The sequence below is a fragment of the Gymnoscopelus microlampas genome, assembly GCF_963454915.1.
Source record: "Gymnoscopelus microlampas genome assembly, chromosome: 16".
Lineage (NCBI taxonomy): Eukaryota > Metazoa > Chordata > Actinopteri > Myctophiformes > Myctophidae > Gymnoscopelus > Gymnoscopelus microlampas.
In genome coordinates this window covers 13,864,395-13,886,894 of record NC_139953.1, presented here as the reverse complement: position 1 = coordinate 13,886,894, position 22,500 = coordinate 13,864,395, and the positions used below count along the sequence as shown (strand labels likewise).

General features: G+C 45.0%; 1 protein-coding gene across 2 annotated transcripts in view; it reads right to left on the bottom strand.

The window, feature by feature from the left end:
- The window catches only part of klhl29 (kelch like family member 29), a 327,639-nt gene that overhangs the window by 236,962 nt on the left and 68,177 nt on the right, over positions 1 to 22,500 (bottom strand). Inside the window, exon 1 of one of the 2 annotated variants that reach the window (XM_084083024.1) lies at positions 1,625 to 1,696. The exons of the other annotated variant lie outside the window; for it this stretch is intronic. The gene's annotated coding sequence lies outside the window, so the exon portion shown is untranslated. Of the gene's footprint in view, positions 1 to 1,624; positions 1,697 to 22,500 lie in introns of those variants that run through there. 2 annotated transcript variants of the gene reach the window in all.

Genomic DNA, 22,500 nt, shown 5'->3' with positions numbered 1-22,500 from the left:
AGAGCAGATGTACAATTAGTGTAATATCACTTATATGCCGATATCTCATTTGGCTGACCAGTTGAATCACTTTTAAACCAAATTTTCAGATTTTTTTCCCGTAGTTACTGCACTTTGGCTTGGCAGGGCAGTGGTGTAGTGGTGTGTGTGGTGATGTAAAAGGATGAAGCAACAGTTAGACTTGAAATGTTTTGAATTTATATTGTAAGATGTAGGCTATTAGATGTAGGGGGATTCAAGTCAGTTAATTAATTTAGCTACGTGTCTGAAAGCCTTTTTAATTGCATAGGGAAGCCACACCATTATTAGACCCTCAGTCTTGTTTTGTACCGTCTCTGTCTGGTGCGATTCAGCATCGCTGAACATTTTACACACATGGAAATATTGATTAATGAAAACTACTGTAGATGTGCCAGAATAGAACAAGGCATCCACGGCTTTATTTCCTACTTCCTCTTAAGGACAGCTTACAGGAGAAAACCTAATTGATGTGCCAGGAAAAGAAGAAGACGACAACTCATGCACATAAGAGAGACGCGCGCGCACGCGCGCACACACACACACACACACACACACACACACACACACACACACACACACACACACACACACACACACACACACACACACACACACACACACACACACACACACACACACACACACACACACACACAAGCTAGTGGGGGGAAAAAAACAACCACGGAAAAGAAGAGATGATGAAAAGATTCCCGTCTCAAAGGTTCAAAGGAGAGGACAGACAGAAGGCCATTCTCAGAGATGAATGCAGACTCTGCAGACGAACCAACTCTCGCTCTTAGCATTGATTCTTAGCAGCACCGGCACGCGGAGGACAAATTAAATTGCGGCACTTTGAAGGAATTAGCGATTTGCTTTAATTCCTACATCTCATTAGTGGCCTGACTGGGAAGCAAAGAGAGACCGGACCACTCCAGCTTCAGACAGACGCGTCAGCACCTTGTGGAGGGGGGGGGGGGGAAGCAGCTTTAAACCCTAAGAGCTTTTATTTCTCGTTAAGACTATGGGAGGAATACGCCCAGCTCTGGATAAATAACGGTTGAGACAAGAAGTAGCAGCGAGCAGCGTTTGACATGCAAACAAACCGGAACCCTGGAGTAATAACCAGCCCATTCTGCACAAATCTGGGGCTAATCTGAATCCTACACGCAGCAAATTCCTTATCTCGTCCGCCTATTAGAATTTCCATCCAGGCTACGGGCGGGAGATCTGCGGTGAGTGATATGACATTGGATACATTAAGCTGACACCTTGATGGATGAAACACTGCTTAGTGACACACACACGCATGCATGCACGGGCGCATACACGCGCACACACACACACACACACACACACACACACACACACACACCCACACACACACACCTCATTCTGCCAGCCAGTTCCTGATCATCTTTTCCTTCATAAAGGCGTGCAAGCACATGCAGGCCGAATCTCTCAACGAGGATATAAAAAAAGAGAGAGGACATGTCGTGTTAGATTAGACAGTTATAGGAAGAGAGAGAGAGGGAGAGTATGGAAAATAATAGAAGCGAAGGGTTATTTTTTTTTCTTTTGAGTTATTAGGAAATATTGCATATACCTGCACAACTGACAGAGCGCTCCCCCTGCTCGGTGCATCAGCACAATCCCTCTGGCGGAGCGTTAATAAGAAAAACTTTGTTTCAAACTAGACAGCTGGCAGCTCAGACGTGATGCAAGGCTTTCTTTCCACTGCCTGTTTAGTCTGAACACGCAGAACTTCGGGCTTATTACGGCGTGGCACAGGAACAGCTCTTCACGGTGGTCATTTATCTGTCCATGAACTTCCATTTGCCGCCGAGCTATAGTTGAAACGAACGTGAAGGTAGGTACTGCACGTCGGGCAGTGGCACATGGCCCGCCCCAACAGGGCCTACGGAGGTGGCTGCTATGCTACCACCACCCTCACCGAGCCCGTGCAGGAGCCTACAGGTCCGTGCACACGATCGCAGTGCACACTGCACACACCATGCGCAACTGTGCACATAATCCCCCACGCACATGCTCTCTGTGCACGCGTTTCCCTGCATGCCATCTCATTGCACACTACACCGTCGTGCACACACTCTCAGTGCACGCTACACCTGACCATGTACACGCTCTACCTGACTACAACACACTCTCGGTGCACGCTACACCGTGCACACGCTTTGCCGTGCCTAGCTGGCTGAATAGAACCTGAATTCTATCTAGGTGCGGGAGTGGCATATTTCCACTCACCTATCACACAGCATGTGTGTCCTGTATGAGTGTGTGTTCTGTGTATCGCAGCTGTCTGCTTCTCTCCTCCTTTTCGCAAGTTTCTCTGTTCTCTAAATAAAAACCAACAGCAGGATAAAAAAAACACAAAGAACTGATATCAGAAACATAGGCATGCATACACACTCACACACGCGCAAACACACACACACACACACACGCAACACACACACACACACACACACACACACACACACACACACACACACACACACACACACACACACACACACACACACACACACACACACACACACACACACACACACACACACACACACACACACACACACACACACACACACACACGCACAGTGGCTGGAGCAGTATAAAAACTGGCACGCTCTCTGGTCAGATATGACTCAGGCCTGAGTGCAAGCTTGCGTGTTTGCGCACATGCGTGTGTGTGTGTGTGTGAGTGTGTATGCGAGCCTGGGCACGTATATACATTTCAGTGGTGGTAACAGGGAAGTGTATTGAGTTCATTATCTACATGGCTACTGGTGGGTAAGCCGGGACACTGAGAGCGCACGCCCGTACAATGACGGGGGGGACGGGATGGGGGGGCAGGCTGAAACAGAACTCAGCGAGAGAGTAAAATGAGAAAAGAAAAAGAGACCACAGTCTTCGGAAAAGAGACCGATGGAAGTGAGAAAGTGACAGAGGGAGCGTGAGAAACAGAAAGGTAGAGTGTGTGAAAGAGAGAGAGAGAGAGAGAGAGAGAGAGAGAGAGAGAGAGAGAGAGAGGTGTGTACACAGTGTGGCAGTGTGAGAGGAGATCTCATCTCAAGTTTAATTACAGATGAAAAAAGAGATAGGTACATTTAAAAAAAATAAAGATAAAAAGGAGTGAAGAGAGCGAGGGAGGCAAGCTGCTGTGGCGAGTGTTTGCACACTCAGCTGAAGAGAGAAATGGCTGCCAGCAAGGATCGTGACATCACCACCGTTGCCATGGAGATACCTCACACACACACACACACAGGTCATCACCATGGTAATGCTCCGGAGCGTGGTGGCTTTAGATTTAGCTCTCTAGCTCTCTCTCTCTCTCTCTCTCTCTCTCGGTCATTTACAGTGGACACTAAGTAAATTCAGTTCTTTGTCTGTCCTTTACACTGGATGCTAAAGTACATTTAGGTCTCTGCCCTTTACATTGAATGCAAAAATACATTTAGTTCTCTGTCCTATTCAGTGGATGCTAAAGTACATTTAGGTTTCTGTCGTTTACAATGAATGAAGAAATACATTTAGTACTCCGTCCTATTCAGTGGTTGCTAAAGTATATTTAAGTTTCTGTCCTTTAACAGTGGATTAGTTCTACGTTCTTTAGGGCAGTGGTTCTCAAACCTTTTCATGTCAAGGACCCCCAAAATGATATATATTTGGCCGTGGAACCCCATCTGAAAATGTTTTGTGCCAGGGACCCCCAGAAGAGAAGATTTGTGTAAAAAAAAAATACATTATTTAAAATGTCAAGATATTTTTTTAAATGTTCAAAAATAGCAGATGTACAAGCTCCCACCCTGGCACGTAGTGACGCGCTGTGAACTTGTAGATCTGCAATTTTTTAATAGTCAGAGAACCACTGCTTTAAGGGCTGTGTCCACAGAAGTGTTTTTCTGAGCGGAGGAGCGTTTTGGATATCATGTCCAGAGAGCTCACACACAGCGTTTATTGATGCCCGCATAGGCATATCAATCGCTGAACGCCCTGTCATCTGCGTTATTAGCACAAATAGCTTATAGCTGAAACAACGTAAACATGGACTTCTCATTGTTGTGGCAACGATTGAACGTTGGGTTGTAAATTACCGGCGCTCCTTTCCAAAATTGTAACTATCGTCTGCTTGAAACGCAAAAAAAGGGAAGAGGGCGCCGAGGGCGCCGAGAGCGCTGAAGCGCGATGCTCGGTTGCTGGGAGTAGGAGCGCACCAGTGCATCTGTACCACCAAATTGCATGGCAGACAGGAGCTGCCAGCTTAACCCATTGAGGCCTGAGGTTCCGATTCTACAAATGTCTTCTAAATTGTTTTTTCTGAAATACTATGTTGCTATAACATCAGTGGTTCTCAAACTTTTTCATGTCAAGGAAGGATCCCAAAATGATGGAAAGATTTGCACAAATCTTCATGATTTTTCAAAAATAGCAGATCTACAAGCTCATAGTGCAGCACTCTGTGCCACGCTATGAGCTTGTATATCTGCTATTTTTTAATAGCCAAAGTGTAAAATAATGCTTTTTAGCTCAAATCTAAAAATTACACGGATGCGTTCCAGGTCTTAACGGTCTTTCCGTGGACAGACACAGCCCCTTACAGTTGATTAGATTTCTTTCCTTCACAGTGGATCCTAAAGTACATTTAGATCTCTGTCCGTTACAGTGGACACTGGGAGAAGAATACAGCCCTGAGCAAATACAGCCCTTTATACCGCCGAAGCAGAATAAACGAGATCCAATGCTGAGGGAGAACGGAAAGGTCACATGCTGACCTTTTCCTCATCAAGAAAAATGATCAACCATCCCTCCCTACATGCATGTTTAGCAGAACGTTTAAAGCATTGGTTTTCAGGGGGGGGTCCGGGGACCCCCAGGGGTCCGTGGGGGGGGGGGGTACCAGGGGGTCCCCAGCTAAATGTTTTTGTGTTAATATACAGCGTCACAATCATTTCAAGCACTTTAACAGTTTTTTAAAACTTTGGCTATTCAAAAATAGCAGATCTACGAGCTCATAGCTCTGAGCTTGTAGATCTGCTATTTTTTAAGATATTTTGAGATGGGGGTCCGCAGCCAAATACATATCATTTTGGGGGTCCTTGACATGGAAAAGTGTGAGAACCACTGGTTTAAAGCAGTGGTTCCAGTGCTAGTACTGCTGGTTTCCAACCCTACTGTACCAGCATGTTAATTGCATTCTTCTGGTGTCTATTCAGCTCTGATGTGATAGAAAACCAGCAGTGCCAGAGGTCCTAGAGACCGGAGTCAGGATCAGGAGAACACTGTGAGCGCAATTATAGTCAGACTTGATTTTTTACCACGGGACAAAAATAAACCATCAAACGTATTCATAATGCTAAATGTTACAAATGTCACGAAACTGAAAACGTTTTGCTTTTGGTTGAAAAGTGGTCGAGTGCAAATGCGTTTGGATGTGTTCCCCAAGCGATGTCTTCTGAAGGACTCTTGTTCTGTGTGTTGTTAAAAAAACAACTCGGCAAGAGAGATGAAACGGAAATAACAGCAGCCGCGCAGTGGGATGTTGTTCACTAAATGCACTTGTCATCTTGCTTATATGCTCAGTGAAGAGACACGTGGCTTTATGAGAAAAATGTCAAACGTATCTAAATGGACTGAGAGGACCACACAAAACCTGTTTTTTCACCATGACAAAACTTGAATCTTCTGCTCAACCACTTCTTCTACTCAACCACTTCAATCTATTTAGTTACGTTTTTTCGTCCCACGATGAATATACAGTGGTCCCTCTTTTTGAAATTTTGAAATTCTTTGAAAAGTTTTTAACATTTCCGCCTATGATGAACATGCCCCAAATTAGGGATGCCAGGTTGAAAGTAATAAGAGACCCAAGGTTTTTCCACACATGCAGTATGCACATACTGAACTGTACACGTTACTGTTGACCAACACAAGCAAGCTCACACACACGCAAACACAAGGGTTTTTAGCAACTGTAGATAATACAGAATATAAATTCATGCAGCAGAAGGATGGATAAATTAGTGACTGCAAGTCAATAAATAATAATAATAATTCCTATGTGCATGCACATTTACTTTCATGTAGTGGTATATATGCATATTGAGAGGAAACGCGTTGCGTTTATACCGTAGTTTATTACTAATGTGGTCTAATACATCAGACCCCCTGCGGAGACTGTTTACGTGATCAGATTTTTAAAGGTGATGGTCTGGCATGTTTAGCCCAGGGCTATTGAGAGAGAAGGACTTCTGTTTTAGAATGATATGATTAATATGAAGATTATTTATATAATATATTCAATATTCAATCCATTTTTGCCAAAATGACCTTACTGTTGATTTTGAATTAGTTTTGGTGTGCTCAGAGATAACAGGAAGAATGCAGGAGTAGCACTTGCCATCAGACAGTGTATTTCGGTCAAAGTAATGTTATCATTGTGTTTTAATGCATTCTAGCTGAAGATACTCCCGGGTGAAAAGAATTTCCAACGTCCATGACTTATTAACTACGCAATTATTTTCTCAATTATTCAGTTAAGTTCGGCATTTTCATAACTTTGGACAAAATTTAAACAAACGTGAAGGAAATACAAAATAAAAAAGTTTAAAACTGTGAAAATGGTTCATGTACGATAATGTTTGGCTGAGGCTGTGAATAGACAGTGACATAATTGGTCCTTCCTATCTGCATGTACATTTCCATTTCAGCAGGTGTATGAGCACTGCAGAGGAGAAACTTTGCATTTATAATGTATTAATAAAGATGGTCCAATACAACTCTGACCCCCCCCCCCCGGAGGAGGCGGTTAACATGATCAGATTTTTACTACTCTGTGTGGAGTTTGCATGTTCTCCCCGTGTCTCCTAGGGTAGTTAATACCCTCACAAAAACATGTAGTAATCCTGGTCACTATACTGCCTCCCCCTGGTCAGCCGGGGCGCCTGATGGAGGAGAAGGGAACTGGTTGGAATAACGTGTTCCTTCCACGCGCTATGTCCAACCAGGGAAACTCCCCCCTGTCGGGTGATAAGAAGCGGCCTGCTTGCTCCTCATGCATTGAAGGAGGCATGAGCTTCAGCTTGGGCTCTCCCTAGGCTGGCAGAGGGTAGGTAGTGCCCAGGATTACATAGGCAATTGGCACTGGGTGAAAAAATGTGGGTTACAAAATCGTGGGATAAAAATTATTAAAAAAAAAAACAAAACATGATCAGATTTTTAATGCACGTTCAGTGCATTTACACTTGAATTTCAGTCATTACAATACAATCATAGCGAATACAATACAATCAACTGATACGCTTACTCCAGGTGTAAAAGGGGGTCGCACGTACTGAGACAAAATCCCAGAGTCATAACCCTAACCCAAAACATACATGATCTCTCTCTCTCACACACACACAAACACACACACATGCACACACACAGACAGACAGAACAGGCCTCTCTTCCTGATTAGACTAGCCATCTGTTTGGGCCACTGTCGTCGGCCACCATGTCCAGCCGCCAGTCGCCAGCTGAAGCCAGGCTCCGAAGGCTGACCCGCCTGCCTGATCCAGAGCCAGATTAATCTGCCACAATCTCTAATCTCAGACTTTGAAAAAGGCCAAACTCCCTGCCGACCTCAGAGCTGCGGCTTGCTTGCGGCGACAACCACCCACCACCCTGCTCGCCCAAACATGCACATACTGTACCACCATAACGTTCACAACCACCCACCACCCTGCTCGCCCAAACATGCACATACTGTACCACCATACCGTTCACAACCACCCACCACCCTGCCTCGTCCAACATACATACCACCATAACCACCCACCACCCTGCTCGCCCAACATACATACCACCATAACCGCCCACCACCCTGCTCGCTAATGATGCACGGGCCGACCCCGTAGCCCGCAGGCCCCGAGGGTTGAACCGCGGGGCGGGCATACTGTTTATAGATTCCGACGAAAATATCCCAGGGCGGGTCAAACAACGAAAAATATATAATAATAATCACGGTACCTTCTCTCTCTCTCTCTCCTATTCTTTTTTTTGTAAAGACGTATTTATTGACAGTGTACAAAGTACATCCATCCATTTCCCAACTAAGCAAGAAAGTCCAAAAAGTCAAAGAAAAAAGACAATAGAAAAAAGAAAGCAAAAAGAACCATCCCCTCCAAGCCCTCCTTCCACCCCAGAATAGCACAATAAACAGCATTGACTACAACAACCTTCGCAGTAACAGCAACTTATTATAACCTCAAATCTCTCTCTCCTATTCTGTGAGTCTGTCTCTCCCTCTCTCCTCCGCTCCTGTCTCTCTCCTCCTGGAATCATCTGATCTTGTGCTCAATGTGTTGCTTATTTTATCAATTATGCACAGCTGCATCTAATAATGATATATCCCTGCTGTATGTCAACTTTATCTTTGAATGTGCCATGTAATGTTGTAGTAGGACACTTACTGTAGGCTTACTAGGCTATCTATCTATCGTTTAACTCGGTGCTTTTCAACCCTTTTCATATCAAGGTCCATTATTTATTTGTCATTTGAGCCACGGACCACCATTTGATGAGATTTAGCCTCTCAGACCCAAGACTTAAGAATATTTTGTTGTCGTTGGATACGATTTTGTCCACAATTACATTCATGCTGTATGAGGAGATATATCAGGAAAATGTTGTTCAAAATAACGAAATCAATTATTTAATTAAGTAATGCAGATGTTTAACAATAATTTAACTCTTGAGAGTATAAAATGAAACCAAATGGACCCGTATGGTTCTCAACCAGTGGTCCCTGGACCACTGGTTGAGAACCACTGGTTTAACTCATTCTCTGCCATTGGCGTGGTGGTTGACGTGTTTTTTTTTCAAAGCCAACACCACCATTGACGGGTTGGACGTGTTTTGGTGTTTTCAGTGGTTTTCCACTAGATGGCGCAGTTCGCTAACCTGGGAGTCACCATTTGACTCTCAGGGAAGCAAGCAGCAAATCACGCAATCAAAAAAAAAAAACAGCCTGTTCACTTCCTTATTATTCGATTTGGGAAAATGGCTACGAGTCTACGAGACCCCGCTACGTCTTTTAAAGCGAATAAATAATAATACGGCAGAAAGGCGCTCGTTCTCTCCCTCTCCCTCTCTCTCAGGCCTACATAAAAGGTAAAGCGGTTAGGTGGTACACGCACATCCAAAATTTTCAACGGGTGCTGGATCCGACTATAAAATAAATGAAGTGGTCAAAAACATTTTGGCCGATGTGGCCTTCGTCAGGTACCTGACGAATACCACATAGGCTCTAATGCAGCCTTACAGTGAGTCGCAGGTTCGATTCCCAAGCCTGACAGCGTTTGCTGTGTGTCACTCCCCGTCACTTTCTCCCCGTTTCCTGTCACTCTCTATCAAAATAAAGGCAGAAAAGCCAAAAAAAAACACGTATCGCAAAAAAGAGCCAATCTACAGTGTATTGTGAGCTTGTATAAAGCCTGGCAAATAAATGAATAAATATATATATATAAATATATACAGAGATGCAGTGGCAGTTGACAGAATTTTGGCGGAGGCCGGCGGCTGCTGCTAGCACCAGCGGCCCCTCCAACGGGATTGGTGGAGAGGGGGAGGAAGTCAGAAGAGGCGAGGAGGACATGCCGCCAGGCTCTCTCTGTCCACACCGCTCAGCTGCTGCTGCTCTGCTCACAGCCGCGTCGTTCATCATTGTGTCTTCCAACTACTGTCCAGTGTACACTATGCCGCTATGTCCGCTTGGTTTATAGACTATAGGGGGTCCGGGTTAGTTGACCACCCCGTCTATTAGGGCCCAGTGCTGGCTTGTATATCTGCTTGTACATCTGCTGTTTTAGCTATTTTAGCAATTTTGTATTTATTTATTTTCAACTTCATTTGATTATAATTCGGATTTTGTTTTAATGTTCGATTAAATTTATTCTAATATTTAACTGTTGCACCTCTAGAAAACTCTCTCTCTCTCTCTCTCTCTCTCTCTCTCTCTCTCTCATATCCAGTTCTCTCTACTCACTGTTTGGTCTCAGTCCCTAGACCCCCCACCCCTCGTCTCCTATCCACTTATCTGCTCTCAGTTTGTCCTCGGTATAAAAGCTATTCCCGTCCCTTTCATATCTATATGAACACAGTGGCCTTTCCCAGCATGCAGTGAGAGAAGGGAAAGAGAGAGCAATGAGAGACATTCTACGCCAGAACAATACAGAAAGCACTGTGTTGAAAAAAGGAAAACAACAGAGGCAGAGAGATGAAAAATAACTTGCGAAGGGGAGGGACTGTGGGCTGCCTGCCACAGTGACGATTTAGGATGTGTGTGTGTGTGTGTGTGTGTGTGTGTGTGTGCGCGTGCGCGTGCGTGTGTGTGCGTGTGCGTGTGCGTGTGTGTGTGTGTGTGTGTGCGCGTGTGAGTGTGTGCGTGTGATTGTGTGTGCATGGTTGTGCATAGTTTATGAGTGTTTGCGTGCATGCAAGAGTGTGCCTGAGCCTATTATGTGTTTGCCTGTGTGCTCTCATGCGAGTGTGGGTGTGTCTGTGGCTGCGTGTGATTGTGTGTGGTTGTCAGTGTGTGTGTGTGTGTGTGTGTGTGTGTGTGTGTGTGTGTGTGTGTGTGTGTGTGTGTGTGTGTGTGTGTGTGTGTGTGTAGCGTGAGTGTGTGTAGCGTGAGTGAGTGTGTGTGTCAATCAACACTGTTCCATGTGTATCTTGGCTGGCATGTATTATGTGCAGTAAGCCTATCGAAGGCTCTTAAATCTGCCAGGTATAGTAGATTGTACTGTATGGGATTTGTTACGCTTTCCTACACACACAACTACAGGGATGCCATGGTGTGCGTCTGATGTGTGTGTGTGTGTGTGTGTGTGTGTGTGTGTGTGTGTGTGTGTGTGTGTGTGTGTGTGTGTGTGTGTGTGTGTGTGTGTGTGTGTGTGTCATGAAAAGCCCAAAGTGTCTGCATCTGGGCTTGTGAATGTTTGAATGGACGAGGTGTGTTGCTGTAAGATAGCAGCAGTACAGTAAGCAATGCTTTGAATAGGGCAATCTCTCTCTCTCGCCGTCTTTTGTTCTCTCTTGCACTGTTTCTCTGTCTCTCTCACTCCCTCTCATGCATACACACACACACACACACACACACACACACACACACACACACACACACACACACACACACACACAGAGAATAGGGAGACATTGGTGCTGGGATGGGTGCATAGAGGGATGGAGGGAGCAACAAGGGGAGAAAAGGAGGAGAAAGAGAGGAGTTAACGCATCATTAAACTTTGATGGAGGTTTAGGGAGAGATTTAGGCCTGCACCTAAACATGTGCAGCTGGATACTGGACCTCTTGACGAGCCGCCACCAAGTGGCGAGAATGAGGAACATTACACCAGGCCCCCAGGGCAGTGTTGATTTTGACAGCAAATTTTTGATTTAGTTTTAGTCATAGTCTTTTGAATCAAATTCCATTTAGTTTTAGTCATATTTTAGTCATCTGAAAAGTTTTTGTTTTTGTCTAGTTTTAGTCGACTTAATATCATAACATTTTAGTCGACTAAATCTACAGTTGATTTAGTCGACTAAAATGTATTTTGTCGGTGCCTTGATGGCGTCGTAATGGCTGATTTTACACTTGGTTGCATGCTGAAAATAGCAGATCTACAAGCTCACAACGCGTCGCAGCGCGACGCGCTGTGAGCTCGTAGATCTGCTATTTTCAGCATGCCCACCCTAGCGCAACCAAACATAAAATGACTTGTGTTTTAGTTCTACTGGATCTCTTCTCCACTAGTCTCGCTCTAACATTTTAGTCTAGTTTTTATTTGTTGAAATTGTCAATATATTTAGTCATAGTTTTAGTCATCGTAGCTTAGTTTTTGTTTAGTTTTCGTCAGTGAAAAAAGGTAGTCGACGAACATTTTTCGTCATAGTTTCAGTCGACGAAATCAACACTGCCTCAGGGCTGCGTGCTAAGCTGTCTCCTCTACTCGCTGCACACACACACACACACACACACGACTGAGTCACGCACAGCCCCATCAGTATCAGTATGCTGATGACACGACAGTGATGGACTGGATTGTTGATGATGATGAGTCTGCCTACAGGGACGAGGTCAGATCACTGACACTATGGTGTCAGGAGATGAAACGTCAACAAGACCAATAAGCTGATTGTTGAATACAGAGGGCAGAGAAAAGAGCACTACGCCACTATATCTACCTCGACGGTACTGCAGTGGAGAGGGGTCAGTGATTTCAACATCACTGAGGACCTCACATAGGCCACACACACACCATGCCACGTGGTGAAAAAGGTTCATCAACACCCGTACTGCTGCCGCATGAAGAAATTCAGTGTGAGCCCCCTCATACTACTCACGTCGTTCTGACCAACAATCTATTCTGGACCCTGCTGCGGCCAAGGCCAGGCAAGCGATACCCATGTATTAAAAGCCATTCCCCCAGACTATGGAGCAGTTTTCACCTGGCAACCACCAGGCTGTTGAACAGGTGCTGAGCCGCGTCGCCAGTGTCCTGATGACACAGGCTGCCACATATGATTATTTTTGTGGTTGCACTCCGCTGCTGCACTGGCAATGTCACTTATGTTATGTTTGATGCTATGATTCTATCATGCTGCTATTATACATGTTGCAATGCTTCTCCACTTGCACCATAAGCATTTCTCATTGAGGCATTGCTCGTATTATGTTATTAGACATACTATACATCTGACTTGTTTTCCTTCTTTCTTTCTTTCTCTATTATATACACCCCTTTCTTGAAACTGCAAATGCTGGGAGCTTGTACAACAAATAATTTCACCCACTCTTTTACACCTGTACTGTAACAATAAAGTTGAATCTGATGATTCACACACACACACACACACACACACACACACACACACACACACACACACACACACACACACACACACACACACACACACACACACACACACACACACACACACACACACACACACACACACACACACACACACTTCATTTAATCAATATGGTGGGAATGTGGCCCCGTGGTAAATCACTTTCCTCGCAATAAGAGAGAGCAGTCGCCATCTCTCTTTTTAATACGCTGCCAGAGTCACTGTAGGTGATACACAGCAATATACAGTGGAAGGAGGGGGCATGTGGGAGCGTCACGTATACAATACATAGAGTAACAGCAGTGTGTGTGTGTGTGTGGGGGGGGGGGGGGGTGGGGGGGGTGGGTGTGGGTGATATATAGGCCTGGACAGCCAGCCAGCCTGCACAAAGCTAAGAGAGGGGAATCATGATTAGGTTGGGTTTAAGTCTCCACACAGGCCCGATACACACATAAACACACAGGTGCGTACATGCACACGAGGACACGTGCATGCACACACACACACGTCCTCTCTCATGAGCGCTCAATGCATCAAAACATGCCCTCCACTGAACTGGGCTCGCTACAATACGAGCGGGCCAAAGAATCTCATTACAAGGCTAAAAACTATGGCTCTCCACTTCTAGCCGCCATCGATTTAGGGGATATTGAGGGCCGGGCAACTTTTCCGCACGCGCGGGCCATAAGAATCCGTCTGGCTGTCATCGAAGGCTGCAGACGCCAGATTACTACTGTGACCCGGCTGCTTGACCTTCACTTAACTATGTGACCGTGGGGGCCCGGGGGCCCCCACCAATCCAACCTCCTACCTTACCGACTCCATTCTATCTCGCCCCCGTCTCATCTGCCGATGCCCCGCCATGTCTGGCCCCGAGACCGCTCGGCTAAATCTTGTTACCGTAAACGCACGCGGCTTCTCAATTGACTCGGGTCGCCTCTCAAAGTGGTGCTAAATAAATAATAGGGCATCTCATCTGCTTTGTCTAGTCAGTGGCTGGATGGGTTACAGCAGAGGGAGATAAATGGACGGCACACGGAGATAAATGTAGGAGTTAAATGGAAGCGGCCGAGAGGCTGGGGAACCGTCGCGAGAGTCCCCCCCCCCCCCCCTAAAGCCTGAGATACATTTGGTGGCGCATTGAGCCGCACACCAAAAATAGCCGATCTACAAGCTCACGACGCACCACTGCACGGAGCCGTTCTGAACTTGTAGATCGGCTATTTTCGGTGCGCGGCACTAGCGCACAACTAAGTATAGCTCAGGCTTATAATGGCCTGCATGTCCAGTCATGCAGCAGCACGATATAACGTGATGGTAGCCTCTCCTATAATCCTATAACTCTTGTTCAACCCCTGCTGCTCATCGATCCCTGTTTCTGTCTGTCTGTCTGTCTGTCTGTCTTCCTGTCTGTCTGCCTGTGTTCAATATAAGCTGTGGAAACGCGGGGTCAGATGTTCCACTACCATGACAAGGGTTTGCTTAGCAGTCTCTTCTGTAACTGACCGACGCCGTGTGTACCTGACAGTTACAGTAGAGGCACAGTGCAGGTACAGTTACAGGTTACAGGTTACAGGTTTCGTGCTCAAACAACCGGAGAAGATATCTGAGAAATATGCCTCTCAGAATGGATCGTCTTACCAACATGTTCACGGCACTCTTGAGTATCTGATTTAGAATGCCTTTCATTCTATGAAAACAAGAAATTACACAGTCATATTATACCAGCTTGTGGAAAGCTAAACCCCTTGAAAAGTACTGTCATGACTCTTGCATCTTACTAAGCATTACCAAAAACATATCGAGTTAAATGAAGGTGCCTTTCACATCTAAAGCTCACTAGTGGATTTATTCATGCACTCTTACAGGCACAAACAATCCAACATCTAACTGTAAACATTGCATTCATATTAATCTATACATTTTTATGTAATATATGACCTGAGTGTCAATCATTGCAATTGCAGAGTTTCTAATGATCTAATAATTCAACTAGACAGACGGCTGACAACGTCGTCAGACAGGGGAGGGGTGCTCTCGGTAAACTGTGTTGTTTGGGCCATTCATCAATCAAATAAAACATGTTTAGATTATTGAGCCAACTGATGCACATTTCCCTCTTTATGTATAGCGCCGGCATTTGTGATGCCATAGCCTGAGAGGATGTTCGGGTGAACGTGTTGTGCTCAGTCAGTGACGATGCTCTTACGCCCGTTCAGAGTATGGGACGGCATTGCAGACTCCCCATTGGCTTAAGGACAGCCAATGAGGAGAAAGTGACTACTTGCACAGCGACTGAATATAGACCAGCTTGCGCTTCACTCAAGCTGGTAAAAAGAAAAAAATATATAAAAGGCAACACATTACGGCAAACAAAATACCTTCATCGGGGTGTTTTTCTCAAGGTTATTTCAACCCCATTCATTCATAGAGCAAGCACCTTGACCACCAGTAGCCTAATATCCCCAGGAGACATGTACAGTAGAAGCATTGTTGCCTTGAACAAAAGACCCCTGAACTGACACGCCCACACAAACCACCTACCACCATCTCGCTCAATTAGTCTTAATTAGCCCACCAGAGCTGCACAAATGCACTGATACAGATGTGTTATCTTTCACAGTTTCTTTCCCTTTCTCTCGCTCTCTCTGTCTCGCGCGCACACACACACACACACACACACACACACACAGACATTCCTATTATTATTGCACAAATGTAACACATTTACAAATGTGTAAATGAAGCACGGGGGCCTAATCATGCCTTTTAAGTCTAACCTCTGACGAACCCAAGACACGTCAGGTTCACTTTCATTCGATCGCCATCAAATTAGAATTGGCTCTGCCTCTGATTGGCATCAAAAGGACTGCCCTTTAACTAGACGCCTCTCATCTCATCTCTCCTACGTGCTTCACGGCTGCCAGACCAGATGAAATGCTACGCAGCGTTTCCTTGGTCCCTCCGCAGCCTTCACGCGGCCAAGCTCAGGTTTGAGGGGCTGCACTTAAATTAAATGAAGCCGTGGTACATGTATAGGTAGCAACAGATTGGGATTCTGCGTTAACACTAGTCCGCCTATACCCGCCCCCACCCCCCAGGTCTTTTTTACAGTGTGCTCCCTTTGTAACCAGTGAAGATAATGGATGTCTCTACGGGCGCCTTGCTCATAAATAAAAGAAGTCGGTGCTCTCACTTGTTATTAACTGTGCTTTTGGCACAGAATAGGGAATCAATGCTAATGGAACGCATGCGAGAGAGACAGGGACAGTTGCAAGGCCTTTTTGACCTCCGCTACTACCCCCCCACCAACCGCGTAGGAAGAAGCGTACCGGGGGTGGGGGGTGGGTGGGTTTGGTGCGGTGAGGTGAGCCCTCGCTTCCAGTGAGAGGAGATAAATATAGGGGATAATATTTCCCGCACTCAGCAGCGTCGGGTGGAGAAAAAAAAGCTGTGAAATGTAGAATTTGATATGCTATAAGGGTCAGCCGCTGTGAGCGATGGGAAGGCAGATGAGCTTCAGACGGTGCGCCGGAGCCGGCTTTGTTGTTCGCGGGAGTCAGACATCAGGACTTAACAGGCTGGGAGGCTCATACACTATGGATGGATAAAGTCCTGAGCCAGGACAGTAATGGCATGGAAAATATATTTATGGATGAAAGATACACACACATCCACTGCTGTGGCAGTGCACGGTTAGGGCTGAATGTCAAGCAGCCGGGGAACCGAGAAAGGTGGATGGAGAGAGAGATGCAGGCAGGCAGAGAAAGAGAGAAAGACAGAATGGGAGGGATTCGTGAGAGTTGCGTGTGGGAGGCCAAAAAGGACGAAGGGACAGAAAATAGAGAGGGATGAGATAGAGGGGTTGGGGGTGGTGGGAGGGAGGGAAGGGGGGGGGGTGTGCGGAACAATAAATTACAGCCATTGTAAAAACAGAGCCGGCGGGGACGTCGCTAAAACAAAAATGCCAAACCACTCTCCGTGGGGAGAGTGGTTTTTATACAATTCTACACACATTTTTCATGAGAGGCGAATGGAACACTTTCTCAAGCGGTCCCCGCAGAACCTTCAACTAGGGCAAACCGCTGTCTTTGAAAACCGGCTTCTATTTTATTTAATTTTTTTTATTGGCCTGTAAAGTCAAACACAAAATATAGCAAATGGCGCTAGAGGAAATGGCTGAATTATACATTTGTCTAATCTTTTGAGTTTGCTGATGTTATTACGCACAACTTTTCCCCTCGCAAAAGTGTCGCTTTTTTTTTACTGACTGCTACCGGCACGCCAACTTCTGTGCTCAACTTTTATTTGGTCGAAACATTTTAGACTCCACCACGTCAACTATAGTACGTCACTTTTCTTCTTTTTTTTTGTCCGTCCTCTTTTTCCTTTGCCCCCCCCCCCAGTACCCCTCCTTCCAACCAAGCCATCTGCTACTGGTTCACAGGTTCCACTACAGACCAGAACACCCACTACTCCGTAGACCCGAAGCCACCGGCACGGAGCAGCAGCTTAGCCATTTCATGCTCTCCCCCAGGCCCTTTCACTTTGATAAAGGTTGAGTACCTCAGGCTACCTTTTTTTTTTTTACACACTCTCTCTCGCTCTCTTTCTCTCGCTCTCTCTCTCTCCCTCCCTCCCTCTCTCCACACACTTCCGCACAATCTGCCAACCCCTGTCACCTTCTGAGCACAGCATGGACCAATGATTCTGAAACTTTATGTGCCCAAGGCGCACCAAAGGGCAAGTAAAGCTCTCAAGGCACACCTGTATTAATATCCATGCAGAATAGCCTATATTAACACATGTTTTCACTCTGTAAATGTTCCCGTAAATGTTGTAATCTTAATTTACTCATGCCAAATAAAGTTGAACGCCACATTAAAAGTAAATAACAAAATAAGTACATACAAAATGTACATGTTCTCACCAGTGTGCCTCAGTACACCGTTTGGGTACCACTGGCATGGACCACATTTCAGACGCTACCTGGGGGCGACCTCGTCCGCCTTGCAGCATACTCTCCCTCTATAATGTCTGGCTCAGAGGGGCACCTGTGCTCTGCTTCTTTAATAATTTAAAAGAAAGCACATGCATGTGCACGGCACGCGCGTATGTGTGTCTATGCAGAAGAAAACGTGTCAGAGAAGTCTCGGCTCGTCGTTTTCTCTCACGTTGGAAACATATCCACAGCGAGAGGTGCGGCCGGGTTTTCTCCGGTGCCCTCCAAACAATGGAGCTTAACCTACATTACCGTGAGGAGGCCAGGGATGAAGGAGAGGCGTGGGAGGGGAGGGAAGGGGACGAGATGGCCCCTGCAACCCCTTGCATCCCCAACAATAGGAGCAGAGAAGCAGCAGTCTAGTTCAGAACAGAATCATGCACGAGGCAGTCTACCCAGAGACTCCATGTCAACCTGGCTGAAGGTTAAAGTCCCCTTCCCCGTGTCCCCTGGTGTGGTTTAAATCCTTTTAAAAAAAAAAACATTTCTCTTAACAAGTCTCCCCGAAAAATGTCCCTACATGAGCTATGGAGCAGTTGTTTTCAACTTGGGGTCCAGGGACCCCCCAGGGGTCGTTGAGGGGATACAGGGGGTCCCCAGCTAAATGAATGATAGATCATCTTCACCATTATTAAATGTAGGCTAGCCTAAATACGACTACAGAACATACATAAATGTATATTTAGGTATGTATATTTTGATCAGAGTTACTGTCATCTCTATACCTATATTACACAGACAGTAGAGGAATTCTGGACCAAATCACACACCAAATCATGTCTAACAATAATGTGTGTTCTTAAAGGACAACTTTGTTTTTTTACAACCAAAGTTTATGTTTTAGATTGTAATTAAAGTAAATAAAAGATGAGTGTTAAAATGTTAAAATGTACTGCTTTCTATAGTTTTAGCAATTTTGGCGATCTTTTTTTACAGTGGGCGGGGGCATTCTGTCCGGTGGCTAAATACGTATTTTTTTACACAATAACCCGGCGTTTTCTTTATTGTGATTTACAGTAGCTCTTCTAGCCCCCAATAACTCACATCTAGCCATCAAAGACCACAGGACCTTTTTTATTGTGTAAAAAAAGGGCATTCTGTCCACCGGACAGAACAAAAATGTTTTTGTATCAAAACACGGCTTTAGACTATAGAGTACCTCTATCTTTGCACTAATTTATTATACCACGATATACACGTATTATGCTAATGTAAACACCCCTGCAGTCCCATTCACTTAATAACCAAGATTTTTATGGTAGAGACTCTTTAATGTAACACCTGTATGCACACTGTTAGCGATACCCTGAGAGAGCCAGTGTGTGGGCCAGGGTTTGCATAATGTGTGCCTGTGTGCGAGCACACACACACACACATTTTTTTTATTGATTGAATACTTTATTAGTCATAAATGTAAACAGCACATAGTACAGTAAGACATTAAGGCTAAAAGGATAACACAAAAAACAAAGTCCTAGGGACTAGTTTCCATCATGGCTGTTCCCTCTAGTGTTGTGGCCGTGGGTGTCTCTCACTTTGGAGAAGTAGTCAGCCAGGTATGAGGGTATTGAGGGCACTGCCCCTTTGACTATATCTTAAATACCAATCCCATTGATATTTGCCTAACCCATTAAAACCGGGAACGCATCTGTGTAACAACTTAATCCATTATTTTATACTTTGGCTATTCAAAAATAGCATATATACAAGCTTGTAGATCTGCTATTTTTGAAAAATCGTATTGAAAATGTCTATATATATATATATATATATATATATATATACAAATATATATATATATATATATACAAATATATATATATACAAATATATATATATATTTTTTCAAGCAAAGATTTTTAACTCAAATCTTTGCTTCTGGGGGTCCTTGGAACAAAATATTTAGAGATGAGGGTCCGTGGCCAAATTTTGGGGGGTCCTTGACATGAAAAAGTTTGAGAACCACTGATATAGCAACATAGGTTTTTTCAAAAAACTGTTAGGATTTAGAAGACATTTTGTGGAATCGGCCTCAGATCTTAATGGGTTAAGCCTGTCTTCTACCCTGAGCCATCCCAAACTGGCAAAGTGTGTTGGAATTAGGTGGGTCATGGGCTTACGGCCGAGAAGTAGTCGTATCAGTGTGTACTGCTCTGAGCCGCAAACAGCACAAAGGAAACAGTGAGAGATGCCATGAAGCTGTGCACTCACCCCAAAGGTGAGATATAATCAGAAAAGTAGAACACAACTTAGGAACCCTTTTCAGCAAACGGTTCAGCAAAATGTCATAAACACACTGCGGATTTACAGTACTAAATCACTATGTCAGCATCAGTCCCGGAAGATTAAACATCTCCATGCGGGTCAGCTGGAAAAACTGGCTGCAAACAAAGTGTGTAAGTAACGCAGCGCACAAAAAGTCATGCACAGTTTTCTATTAATTACTACATTCACCATACAACTACTTCAGCATCTTTCAACGGTTAAAATAAGGACAATTTCATAATGAGAGTTTTCTGTCATTAATTAATTGGATAATCAATCAACACAAAATTAATTACATGAAGTTTTATTAGGCTAATCAAATAATGGGTGTTTAAATGATTTAGTGTATAAATATGGAATATTGAATTGAGACTCTATATACTGCATACCCTCTACCGCAAATCTCTTAACTGAAAATAGCTGATCTACACACAACGGTCATACAGTTTATTTTTTATGTATATATATATAGCCGATCTACAAGGTCACAACGCCTCGCATAGCGACACGTTGTGAGGACTAGGGCCTAGGGACTAGGACTAGGGATATTGTGGGCACTAGGGCTGAATTACATTCTAGAAAATTCACATTTCCATCAATGTGAATTTTCTCCGATGTCATTCAGCCCTAGTCCAGTTAACATAACGCTTAATCAACAAAATACTTGACATATTCATCTATTCTGAAAATAATTGTTGCGGCCTTAGTGTATTTTGATGTTATGTCGATCCTTTTGATCAACAAAAGAAAAAGAAACTGACTTGCCGAGACCTTGTTGCCTGGCACTTTAATTCGCTCTTCTGAGATTTAAATGACATTTCCCTGACAGAACTCTCGTAATCCTCGCTGCAATCTCCTGACAAACGCCCGGATGTGATCAAACAAGCTCCATTATGGTGGCAGCTCTCGATGCCTTTCAACAGTGGAAGTGTTCGGATTCAACCTTTGAGGAGGAGAAATCTAAATTATGCAAATGTCTGTCAGTTTAACGAATCAGAGGCTGAGAATTAACAGGCCGTTAGTCTCTCATAGAGCCGCAAATGGAGCTAACACAAGATGAAGGACCGGAGCCTGATTTCATTATTGTTCCTCTGAAAGAAGAGAAGATGAGAGACACAGAGGGAGCGTAGATGTGGAGATGGCGGGAGAGAAGAGAGAGGACAGGAGAGGGGGGGAAAAGGGAGAGAAAGTGAGAGATGGGGAGAAAAGGAGGGAAAGAGAGGAAAAGGGAAGATAAGGAAGGGGAGGCAGAGAGAAATGGAGGAGAGGAGGAGGGAGACATAAAGAGAGACAGGAGGAGAGGTGGAAAGATAAGCAGCAGAGGGAGAAAACTAGAGGGGAGTGGGAGCAGGAGAGAGGGAGAAAGACAGAGGAAAGAGGAGAGATTGAGATGAGAAGCAATGGATGTGAAAACACGGGCATCCATTCAGAGTCCTATCAACTCCAAATATCAAATTAGCCAAATGAATGGTACAAGATAAAGGGAGGTGCACGGAGGCAGAGGGGAGCAAGCACTGCAGACATCAGCTGAAAGGAGTGTGGGTAGAGGGGGGGGGCGTGCCGTGTCATGAATGGGAGGGATTGGAGAGCATTTCAATAATCGATAGAGCGTGAAGTGAGGAGAGAGAGAGAGAGATTGTGAGACACGCACCAACGCTTAATATATATGCTCTGTCTTACAACGGTATCGTGGGCTGAAAATAGCCGATCTACAAGCTCGCGAAGCGCCACTCAGTTACAACGTGTTGTGAGCTTGTTGATCGGCTATTTTCGGCCCGCAAGACTGTCATGACAAAGTCTAAATCGGGCTTAAGAGATGCATCACAGTTCATTAGTCATAGTGGATGACACCTATAAAGCGGTTTGCGAGGAGAGATTGTCACCGGCTCATAATCAGACAGACAATGAGGTGATGGAATGGCATTGGTTAATTCCTCCGGCGCCTCGCAGGCATTGTCTGCCTCTGAAGGGGCTTATCGCAATATCTGAACCTCCGTCTGCCGCTGGAGCCAGCAAACAAGATGCCAGACAACTCAGCACGGGAACTACACACTCTCTCTCTCACTCTCCTCTTGGACTTCTCGCTCTCTGACCGCTCCTACCATCTCTCCGGGACTCTCTCGCAAACTCTCTAGCTCTCTTCCTTTTTGTCTCTCTCTCGCTCTCTCTCTCTCACACACACACACACACACAACAAAATGCGATGCTACAGCAGCCCCTTGTGCCGCACTAGGCATCTCGGAGGCACAAACCAAGAAATCAATTCTTTCTTTTTTAGCAGCCCATTAAAAGGCGCCCAGGAA